We start from the raw sequence: 12146 nt of genomic DNA on the forward strand, positions 1-12146 counted from the left end.
TCAAAAACAATAGTTTCAATCTTACTTTGCAAATTATATAATATGGGTTAATCTTTTGAATATTTAGTATAAAATTACGATGGTTGATTATATATATATATATATATATATATATATATAAACACTAGTATGGAAAAAAAAATAGAATTCAAAAACAATAGTTTCAATCTTACTTTTCAAATTATATAATATAGGTTAACTTTTTGAATATTTAGTATAAAATTACATGGTTTATATATATATATATATATATCTATATATATTTATAATTTTCAATTTAATGAGGTGATGCAAGGAGAGGTTGGTAGAGGGACACTTATTTGGAATTAATGTTCATTGTGATTTATATATCTTTAGTTCTCCTATTAAGTAGCAACATTTTGCATGTCTTCTTTGCCATGTCATACAAATCTTTCAATATTTTTTTATTTTTTCTTTAATGCATAAATGATTTGATAATAGGCATGAATGAAATTCCTCAATCTCATCCATTGTTTGTTTCCCATGAATCTCTAATCTCTTTTACAAATTGGCAAGGATGATAAAATAAAACCTTTCGGTCTTCTTCTTTATGTTGCTTATGAGCTTATATTTGTTTCTTGAAGTTGCTCTTGGATCATTTTCTCTTCCCTTAATCCCTAAGATGTAGATATGTTAAAGATTGTGATTTAGATATATTCCTCCTGAGATGTAGATATGTTTTGGATTTCTATCAAGGTTTTAAAAATTTCTTAGAGTAGCATTTCCTATTTACTTGACAAAATCTCTAGCATCCCACTTCTACAGGGAAATAGCTCTTGTCTTGTAAAAGGATTAGCGTATAGGGGGCTTACGGTACCAAAAAAAAAAATTATACTTTAAACAAATGAAAGTGGCTAAAAGAAAACCATGTCATAAATGTTGGCACAAAAAAAATAAAATGCAAAAATAAAAGAACTAAATTACCAATTCCTTATTCATACATTGCTAGCATTGGTTTAGAATAAACATTGAATGCTTCAAGTTATTACACCCCAAAAAAATATGAAGTGAGGTTGTATTCGTGTCTTACCATCATTGGTCTAATGCTCTAATCTCTTTAGTATCTCTTTGGAAATGGCACCAAAAGCCTTGATTGATTTAATTTCTTAAATACTTAGACATTAAGTTATCAATTAGGATTTTATAAACTTAGATATACTACTTTGCATGTGTAGAGGTTAGATTATTGATGGGTCTTTAATTCTATGACTACAAAATAAAATATCATGTAAAAATCAAAACAAATTGTAATAAAAACCACAGGGAAGTCATTCTCTCGATGGAAAGCTCAAGCTCAAGGATGGCATTATCAAGGCCCAAAAATAGTCTTTCACCCAACTCTAAGTTGAGTGTTGTTATATCATTACAAAAACAACACTTAAAGCCTCCTCTTCATAAGAACTTAGTTTATTATGAATGCAAGAGAGTCTGTGGATCCCGATGGATGTTGTTTTCTAACTAGGGCATTAATATGGATCCCTCTCACATAGGTTGCACTTTCTTGCTCTGGTTAGAAAAGGAACTTATGCAATAAGAAGAAATTGCAGTGCAATATCAACCCTTCAGAAAGCTACCACTCTCAAACAAATCAACAATATAAATCCAACAAAGGTAAGAAATTATTAATATTATTGTGACATTACGCAAGTATATCATACTAGTTGAACCAAATGGTTAAACAATCACGATGGTTGCAATATATGTCATTTCCTTTAGTAGTTAGTTTCACACTCTGCAATAACATATTCATAAGCAACAAATCCAAAATCAATTGAAACAATAACTAAGCTATGTAATTGAAATATAAAACCCCTTATCTAATTGTGCATGAGGAGGCGAGACTATGTTCCTATCATAGAGATTAATAACATAATTTGGTTATATGCTCTATTTGTCAAGGTAAGGAAAATTGTTTTCAAAACCTACAATACCACAAAATGATGATCATGTAAAGAAATTTGAATAAACACGCATACACCAAAAATGTATTGTATCGGTTGTACAGTAATACCATGCATTTGATTTAGACTACATCAATATAACACATAAGTGAATGGAGTTGAATTAGTGGGGTCTCCCAATCAACTACACCCATAGAGTAAACTCTAAAACCTCTCATACATCCATGATAATAACCCTACTTAGAATGGAACCAACATTTTCATTTGATTAACTAGCTCAAAATTACATGTCAAATAGAGAGATGTATGCATTTAAGAATCAGATAGATGAAACAATCTACAAATTATAAGTTTTAATAAACCGATCTCTCTTTTTTGTAGCATACAAAGGACAAAATTCATACTTTTTTACCATAGAAAAGCAATGAGTAAAAGAATTCATTATCCCCTATCTCATGTATGGAGAATGTCACTATATCACAATAGTTACAAAGAGGGTAATCCGAGTGGATTCCCTCACATATTTGGCTTCAGATATAACTATACAAACTACAAATAGATGTTCATGTCTAAAATTAGGTGGTCTATTCATTTAGAGCCGATAATGGTACATATTCAAATTTGGGTTCTAGTCAATGACATTTTAACTAACAACTTGTGCACTCCACAATTGCTTGTCCTAATATAATGAACACAAGAACTTCTTGAGAATGCCAAAGAAAAATACCATATCACTATTTCTCTCCTAAAAATGTGCAACCATCTCAAATGTGGAAGTAAGTTTATAATTACAAAAAAGTAATAAAATTAAATAATTTTACATATGAAAATATCAAAACAAATCATTATAAATTATTTTTTGAATAAAAAATTGACTCATAATTTATTGAAATAATAAAAACAATCATTATTCTACCTAACAATATAACATTCGCATTAAAAAATTGATTCATAATTTATTGAAATAATAAAAATAATCATGATTTTACTTAACAATATAACATTTTAATTTCTCAACTTCTTTGAGATATATTTATACCATGATAGTAATACTTACTATACATTCTAAAAACAATAAATTTTTTATTTAGATTAATGATTCTATAATCACATATGTTTATTATATAAAATATGCTATTATTTACTATAAATATAACTAAATAGGATTAAGTCATTTAACCCAAACAAAAATAATATATAAAATATGGCATTACTTACTATAACTATAACTAACTAAGATTAATTCATTTGACACATAAAAAAAATCTATCTCCATCGGGTTATGCAATTATATCTTTAAAAAGATTGGGCAAACCCAATCTCTATCATATTATATAATTCCATAAAAATATTCCCATCTCCATCACATTATGCAATTATATCTTTAAATAGATGAACAAAACCCAATCTTCATCATATTATATAATTCTATAATTCAATAGGATACAATTTTGTCTTTAAATAGATTGGAAAAACCAATCTCCATAGTATATCTACATAATATAATACAATTCTATTGGATGTAAATATATCTTTAAATAGATTGGGAAAATTAAATTCTTTATTATATTATACAATTTCACGAGTGAGGTTGTAACATAATCTTTTATATATATATATATATATAATTAAAAAGAAATAAAAAATAATAATATTGAATATTTTTTTAATTTAAAAAAAAAACAATAATATTTTGTGTGGAAAAAAATTCAAGAAACAAAAGGAATATAAAGTTTGTTTAGTGCAGTATTTATGTCAAAATTTTCCATTGAAGTATGTTTTTCAAAAAAACTCTTAAACCATATAATTTGTAACCTATAGTAATGAAATAAAATTATTTATTTTCTACTTGGTTATAAAACTTACCCAACATCTTATCCTTCATTCTATTTATCTTCTACTTTTCTTAGATTTTGTATGTATTGTAAGATATTATATAATAGTATTTTCCAAAATGTGAAAATAAACAGAAGTCAACTCTTACTAAATATATTGATAACATAGTTAAAACATCTCGATAAATTTTATAAATTAAGTAAATTTTTGTGAGTTAATTTAATAAATTAAGTGCATTTTTGTGAGTTAATTTTTCTTAAAGTAAAAAATAATAAGTATTTCTAATATGTAAATCACTTAAATTGATATGATATTTAGAATGCTTTTATGTGAGGTAAGTTTAAATATATAAATTACATAAATTGATGATTTGATAGTATAGTTAAAATATTTTTATGTGAGGTAAATTTTATCCAAGTGAAAATTAATAAGTATTTCAAGTATTCCTGGATGGAGTTGAGGAACTGGGAAAGTTTGTTATGAGTGGGCAATAATTATTAACACCTCTAAAAGTTTAGTGGGCAATTTTGTTATGAGTGGGCAATAATTATTAACACCTCTAAAAGTTTAGTAGACAGAGGAAGACCTAGGAGACCATTTCTATCCCGAAGTGTAGAAGCAACAAATTTAGGTGGATGGTGAGGCAATAGTTAGTTAGTTTGGTGGAGTCTACTTTGGATGCATGTTTCCATTGGACATCCTTTCTCCTCTTTCCTTTGCAAAATTCAGAGTGACTCCTTGTGATGTCCCCTGTATTTGTAAATATTTTATTAAAGCACATACCTATCCTAACTACCTCTTTGAAGATTATTCTCAAAGAAAGAAATCAAGAGGCTATTGGTACCTGAGATGAAAAGAGGAAAAGAAGAAAGGAGATTGTTGTGCTGATGAATTAGTGATATTCCCACAAGGCTAGAAGGTTAAGCACTAATCAAAACTAGAATCAGATAAGTATTAAACACTTAAGTGTTTATTTTGGCTATGATATTAAAGTTGAAATTAAAAGCTAAAAAGTGTTAATACTTGATTAGATAAGTGTGTGGGCTTGTAATCCCCAGATGTGAATTATGTTTCTACCCATATGTATATGGAAAGTAAACAAAAGATAAACTTTGCGAAATTGTAGAAAATAACAAACTCTTATAAACATGAAACCTTAGGTGACTACCATAGGAAATAAACGCAAAAAAACCTTTCAGTAAAAATTTTAAAGAAAAAACTATTATAACAGTGGTATCACGAACTGGTAAGGGCAGTTAAACAGGACTGATTAAACTCGAGTAAAATTCGCTCAAAATCTGGAGAAGTGTTGTATATACAAAGAACCAAACCTTTGGGTCGAATATTTGAGCAATTAAACATGAGTGATTAAACTCTAGTAAAATTCGCTCCAAATCTAGAGAAGTGTTGTATATACAAAGAATCAAACCTTTGGGTCGAATATATTTGCCCCAAAAGTGTAATCATGGATAGACGCTAACTTAACAAAAGATTTACAGTAACTACCTTTAAACGGGCTTGTGGCGGCTCGCCAAAGTAGAGGAAATAAAAAAAACAAACTAGGCTCGAGCTAACTATAGCTCCAAGAGGTTAAGAGCCCTCATGGCTTACAACTAAGCCAAACTGTAGCTCCAAGAGGTTAAAAGCCCTCATGGCGTACAACTAACCCGAACCCCGAAACAATTTCGATTCGATAAAAAGGTACATAATATTTTTTGGCAGAATGCTAACTGTAGATATAATTCACAGAACAGTGAAAGCTTGGCCGAACCATGATACCTTGAGTACAATAGAACGAGTTCAAATAGGGTTTGAAGGTAACTGTACATGCAAATTAGAAAGAAAGCTTAAAACTGAACTCAAGTAGTTTAGACAAATAAAGCTTTCACAATGAAATCTGGGAAAGCCTTCTAAAATAAAACCCTCAAAAATTAAACTATTGATAAAAGAAACTGTAACGCGTTACATTGACATAGGCTTGCCACAGAGGTGAAAAACTGAACTGCATACCTAGAAATCTAGTAAGAGAAAGAATGGACATCAAGAACTGAACAGCATAAAGACTATAGGCATAAACCTTGCAGAAGGTGAACAAGGAGAGGCAAAGCCAGTCGAAACCATACGCTAGCCTATGTAAGAATCTGTAGCCTATAGGCTTCCAGAAGAAAAACTCTTTTGCATACCCGAAGAAATAACATTGGCCAAATCAAAATAAAAAAATCATGACAGAGCTCCGGGAGGAGTGTGTTGCATAACCACCTCGAGCACCAAGGTGCCTCATGCGGAACCTATAAATAAATCAAAGGAGAAACATTACCATTAACCAAAAATGATTCAAGAAAAACGAAATAGTATTATACAGGAAATAAACCCTTCAGAGAATCGTTTGTAGCTGGGATTGTCATTCTCATTCTTGATTCTTTCTATCTCTAGTTACTGAAAAGAAAGAAATAGAGGGTTTGGTGTATTCTGTAGTGGAAACAGAGTCACTAGGAGAACCCACCAGTCACGCCAAGAGTAGCAGAATCACAGCATTTAACAAACTGTAGAATTTTCATGGAGTAAGCGAGTCATAGGAGGGCCAAACCAAACGATGTAAAGATAAACATAATGCAATGATACCTCATCGATGAACAACAGAAGCAATGAGGGGTACACTCTGTTGTTGGATGAATTCAAGGCGCCAGATGAATTCAAGGCGTGAAGGATCGTTGATGGAGTGGAGTTGCCAAGGAGGGAAGGACAACAGGAGAGAAGACGGAGGTCTCCGAGACCTGTACCCACCATTGCTCGTGAGCAGCGGTTAAATTTGATGGGTCCCCTTAGCCATCGGAAAAATTTTCAATAACGGTTTTACTTTTAAATTGTTTAACTTTTAGTATTTATTTTTACTCGGCACAATATTTTTCATATAAAACATAATCAATAAAAAACATCATTTTTATTTAACACTTAATTTAATAATAGCAAACACTGAAATTTTCAATAAACAATCAAACACTGAATTCTATATATACAAGTGGCATTTTCTTTAGTATTGGTAGCGAGTTTACCATAACATAAATATATTGAAATCCAAAAACATTTACTAAGATATAAGTTAACATAGATCGTTAGAAATCTAAAATTAAAAGCAGAAATCAATTATATCTATCATAAGTGTCTTGGCAGATTGTTGTGTTTGATTCATAAATGTTTAATTTTTTCTTGTCAATAAAATCATCTACAACGAAATTTCTTAAAACAACTTGACAAAGACTTTTAATATTAATCTATTTTCTTTGCCATTGATTTCTGAGGATGAAGTAACTTCTACATTTATTTATTATAATTGATTTCTTAAAGCATCTTTCTGAAGATGAAGTAACTTCTATATTTATTCATTATAATTGATTTCTTAAAGCATCTTTTCTAGCCAATAAAATTATCTACAACATGTTGAAAAGTGTGCAACAAGAAATTCTTGTTGAGATTGCAACAAGATGATGGAGCTTAGTGAAAAGAGTCGCCTTCACTAAGTGGGCCCGCAGGCTATTTTTGGCGCAAGTCTATTTTTAGACTATGTCTATTTTTAGACATATGGATCATGTCTATGTTTATGGATGATTGATCAAGTTGGGAAAAATAGATGGACTTCTATTTTTGATGAAAGTGTGAGTGATCACAGTGTGAGTGATCAAAGTCTATTTTTAGACTGGCTGTCAAAAATAGAAAAGTCAAATATTATTATCTCACAATAATATTTGGACTATAAACTTGATCTTATTCTCTTGGAGCACTTCAGTTTGAGCTACAGAGGTGGCACATGCAGCTGTCAGAAAGAAATACGCTTTTCTTATGAGTCAGTTGAGTTGTTGCATGCATGACTTCAGTTAGAACTCAAGTGAGTTGAGTTTAGTGGACTGGAGGTACAGTTGATGGAGTTGTGTTCAGTTTAGCTTTGTTAAACTGGTTGTATTTAGTCTAACTGATCAATAGACTAGAGATGAGTTGGGTGAATTAGTTATTAATTAATTCAAAAGTTATTAACTCATAATACAACTACAGAATACATCAGTTAACTCAGTTGCATGTCAGTGCATGTTCATTTCAGCAGGGACAGGTGTTAGAGAATCAGATTGCTATCAGTTGTGACTATAGTTGTGCACCAGATCTTACACAATCAAGGGATTGAGTATGCCAATGAGTTTGCTCACGTATTTGCCTAGTATTGTAGCCTTTGCTCACGTCCACAAAGAGTGAGTGACTATTTTGCAGGTGAAAAACGAGTTTGGGAAGCCATTCTCATCAGTTCTTGAGCAGGTATTGAGCAGTGGAGGCAGGCAAGCAGTGGAAGAGATTTGGAGATCAGATCTGGGCTGTATTGTGTGTAACAGAGGTGGAGATACTTGTGAGAAGTATTATGCTGTGTAATGTTACATGACTCAATCATTAATATACAGATAGTTGGGGTTTTTAGCGTGATGCTTTCCCCGGGATACATACTGTGTTAATGTGTGAATGCTCTTGATGTTTTATTGTTATTGATGCTGCTATATTGTTGATCAACGTAGAGGAGCTTCTGTATTGTGTATGTTTTCCGCAATAGTACATGATCAGGATAATCTCTGTGAATATGTGTTAAATTATTCAAAATTTCTACATGGTATCAGAGCTAGACAATTTGAAGAAAACGTTTCTACATGGTATCGGAGCTGCTTGATTTGTAGAAGAGATTTTTACAAGATATCAAGCGAGGATTGATCATCAGATCTACTATTCAGGAAGTGTTTACATTCTATTTCTTCAGGCGGAATTTGTAATCGGGCCAGGTAGCCTCTGGATTCATCCTTCCCTTGGAAGGTGAGATATCTGGTGAATGCCCATACAGTCAATCTCTGTACGAGAAATATTTTGTTCTCACGAATTCTAGATTGGAAGCGGTTGAGTTTTGTGCTGGTGGAATTCGAATTTAATTCCAAAGCAAGAGATAAAACTTAGAAACATTCAGTGTGAGAATGGAGACAGTATGCCCCAATATCTCATGAAGTTCACCCAATGCCGGGATGAGCTGGGAAGTGTGGGGGTTACTGTTGATGATGAGGATGGTGAGTCTAGGACTCCTTGACCTTCCTAAGAGTTGGCATTCCTATCAGGACTCTGTCAATGGTCGGGAGAAATTGCCAGGATGGGAAAGACTGTGGTCAGATCTTGTGCAAGAGGAGATTAGACGGAGCACCAGAGATGGTTCTTCATCCATGCAGGATGAGGAGAACTGTGCCTTAGCGAGTAAGGCGAGGAAGGGGAAGGGGAAGGTTTCTCTTTCCGAATCCAGTTCCTCCAATGATGGGAAGAAGGTTGACAAGGCGAAGGTGAGATGCTTTCGTTGTCATGAGATGGGTCATTATGCTACTAATTGCCCAAAGAAGAAGTCCAAGAAGGGATCCACGGAAGGATCTAAAGGTGAGGCAGCCTCACTTGCTTCACGGTTTGAGTTGGACTTCACACTCTTCGCATGCATGGTTTCATCCATGATGGGAAGTGGTTGGTTTCTTGACAGTGGAGCTTCTTTCCACATGACCGGTGACAAAAGTTTGTTCAGTACTTTGGAGGAGAAAGATCTCCAGATACTCATAGGGATGGGTAATGATGAGAAGTATAGTGTCTCAGGTGTAGGCACGGTTATTTTTCAGAGGGAGCATGGAGCTCGCCTTACCTTGACCGATGTCAAGTATGTACCAGGACTGAAGAGAAACTTGGTGTCGATCGCGATGTTGGAAGACAGAGGATATGATGTGGTCTTTAGTAAGGGAAAGGTTTTCCTTAGACACATCATCACTAGACAGGTGAAGCAGATTGGTTCACGGGTCAAGAACCTGTATGCTCTTGAGGTTCAAGATGCATGCAAAGCCTTGAGCAACAAGGCAACTGATGGAGACTTGGTGGTTGAGAGGGAGCTTATATTACCTCTCAACATGCAGAGCCAGAAGAAGTCTCAGACGATTGTGGAGGAGCCACGATTGGTGCAGCAGCTTCAAGATGATTGTGGAGGAGCCACAACAGGGGAAGCTGAGAGGAGATCGAGTAGAGACATCTACTCATCCAGAGACCTCCAGTAGGGGGAAACTTCGAGCCAGGTGGGCTGAGGGATCGCATGCAGCCATACCTCCAGGTAGGAGGTGGGGTGATGTGGATTGATCATCCCAAGGAGGAGGGGCAAGATCCTTGAGGTACCCAACCTCTTGGACGAGACCTTGCTATGGGAGCCCCAGATGTGTAGTAGCAGGAACTGACTGATTGGGTAGAGACAGATGCGGATGGAGCGGCAGAGAGAGCGACAGTGCAGGGAATCCCAGGACAGCGCATAGCTAGCAGGCTGTAGCAATGCGAGAGGCACAAGTGTTTTGCACAGTGCTAGGTGGCACAGAGAGGTGTGCAATGGTGCGAGATGCATGGAGATGTTGCAGTAGCGCAGATGTCAGAGAGGGAGCACTTGTCAGCAGCAGGTAGAGCTTCAGCATCAGAGGATGTTTCCATCCCAACAGGGAGGTCAGTTGGGAGGTGCAGTGCGGATGCAATGCTGGGAGATAGAACCAGCAGCAGCACGGATGCAGTCAGAGATCAAAGTGATAGAGGCAGGAGCAGTCAGATACTGAAGAGCACAGAGATGCATAGTTTCAGTCGACATAGGCAATAGCAGTCAGAGACTTTGATGACAGAGCAAGTGGACCGGCCAGATGTGTTGCATGGAGAACATTCCAGAGTTACAGGATCGGGTTTGAGAGGAAGCCTTTCTTGTTGAGAGGGAGTGTTGAAAAGTGTGCAACAAGAAATTCTTGTTGAGATTGCAACAAGATGATGGAGCTTAGTGAAAAGAGTCGCCTTCACTAAGTGGGCCCGCAGGCTATTTTTGGCGCAAGTCTATTTTTAGACTATGTCTATTTTTAGACATATGGATCATGTCTATGTTTATGGATGATTGATCAAGTTGGGAAAAATAGATGGACTTCTATTTTTTATGAAAGTGTGAGTGATCAAAGTCTATTTTTAGACTGGCTGTCAAAAATAGAAAAGTCAAATATTATTATCTCACAATAATATTTGGACTATAAACTTGATCTTATTCTCTTGGAGCACTTCAGTTTGAGCTACAGAGGTGGCACATGCAGCTGTCAGAAGGAAATACGCTTTTCTTATGAGTCAGTTGAGTTGTTGCATGCATGACTTCAGTTAGAACTCAAGTGAGTTGAGTTTAGTGGACTGGAGGTACAGTTGATGGAGTTGTGTTCAGTTTAGCTTTGTTAAACTGGTTGTATTTAGTCTAACTGATCAATAGACTAGAGATGAGTTGGGTGAATTAGTTATTAATTAATTCAAAAGTTATTAACTCATAATACAACTACAGAATACAACAGTTAACTCAGTTGCATGTCAGTGCATGTTCATTTCAGCAGGGACAGGTGTTAGAGAATCAGATTGCTATCAGTTGTGACTATAGTTGTGCACCAGATCTTGCACAATCAAGGGATTGAGTATGCCAATGAGTTTGCTCACGTATTTGCCTAGTATTGTAGCCTTTGCTCACGTCCACAAAGAGTGAGTGACTATTTTGCAGGTGAAAAACGAGTTTGGGAAGCCATTCTCATCAGTTCTTGAGCAGGTATTGAGCAGTGGAGGCAGGCAAGCAGTGGAAGAGATTTGGAGATCAGATCTGAGCTGTATTGTGTGTAACAGAGGTGGAGATACTTGTGAGAAGTATTATGCTGTGTAATGTTACATGACTCAATCATTAATATACAGATAGTTGGGGTTTTTAGCGTGATGCTTTCCCCGGGATACATATTGTGTTAATGTGTGAATGCTCTTGATGTTTTATTGTTATTGATGCTGCTATATTGTTGATCAATGTAGAGGAGCTTATGTATTGTGTATGCTTTCTGCAATAGTACATGATCAGGATAATCTCTGTGAATATATGTTAAATTATTCAAAATTTCTACATGGTATCAGAGCTAGACAATTTGAAGAAAAAGTTTCTACATGGTATCGGAGCTGCTTGATTTGTAGAAGAGATTTTTACAAGATATCAAGCGAGGATTGATCATCAGATCTACTATTCAGGAAGTGTTTACAATCTATTTCTTCAGGCAGAGTTTGTAATCGGGCCAGGTAGCCTCTGGATTCATCCTTCCCTTGGAAGGTGAGATATCTGGTGAATGCCCATACAGTCAATCTCTGTACGAGAAATATTTTGTTCTCACGAATTCTAGATCGGAAGCGGTTGAGTTTTGTGCTGGTGGAATTCGAATTTAATTCCAAAGCAAGAGATAAAACTTAGAAACATTCAGTGTGAGAATGGAGACAGTATGCCCCAATATCTCATGAAGTTCACCCAATGTCGGGATGAGC

The sequence above is a fragment of the Pinus tabuliformis genome, chromosome 2_2, assembly GCF_031772625.1.
Source record: "Pinus tabuliformis cultivar Carrire ecotype Pingquan chromosome 2_2, CPIR1, whole genome shotgun sequence".
Taxonomy (NCBI): Eukaryota; Viridiplantae; Streptophyta; class Pinopsida; order Pinales; family Pinaceae; genus Pinus; species Pinus tabuliformis.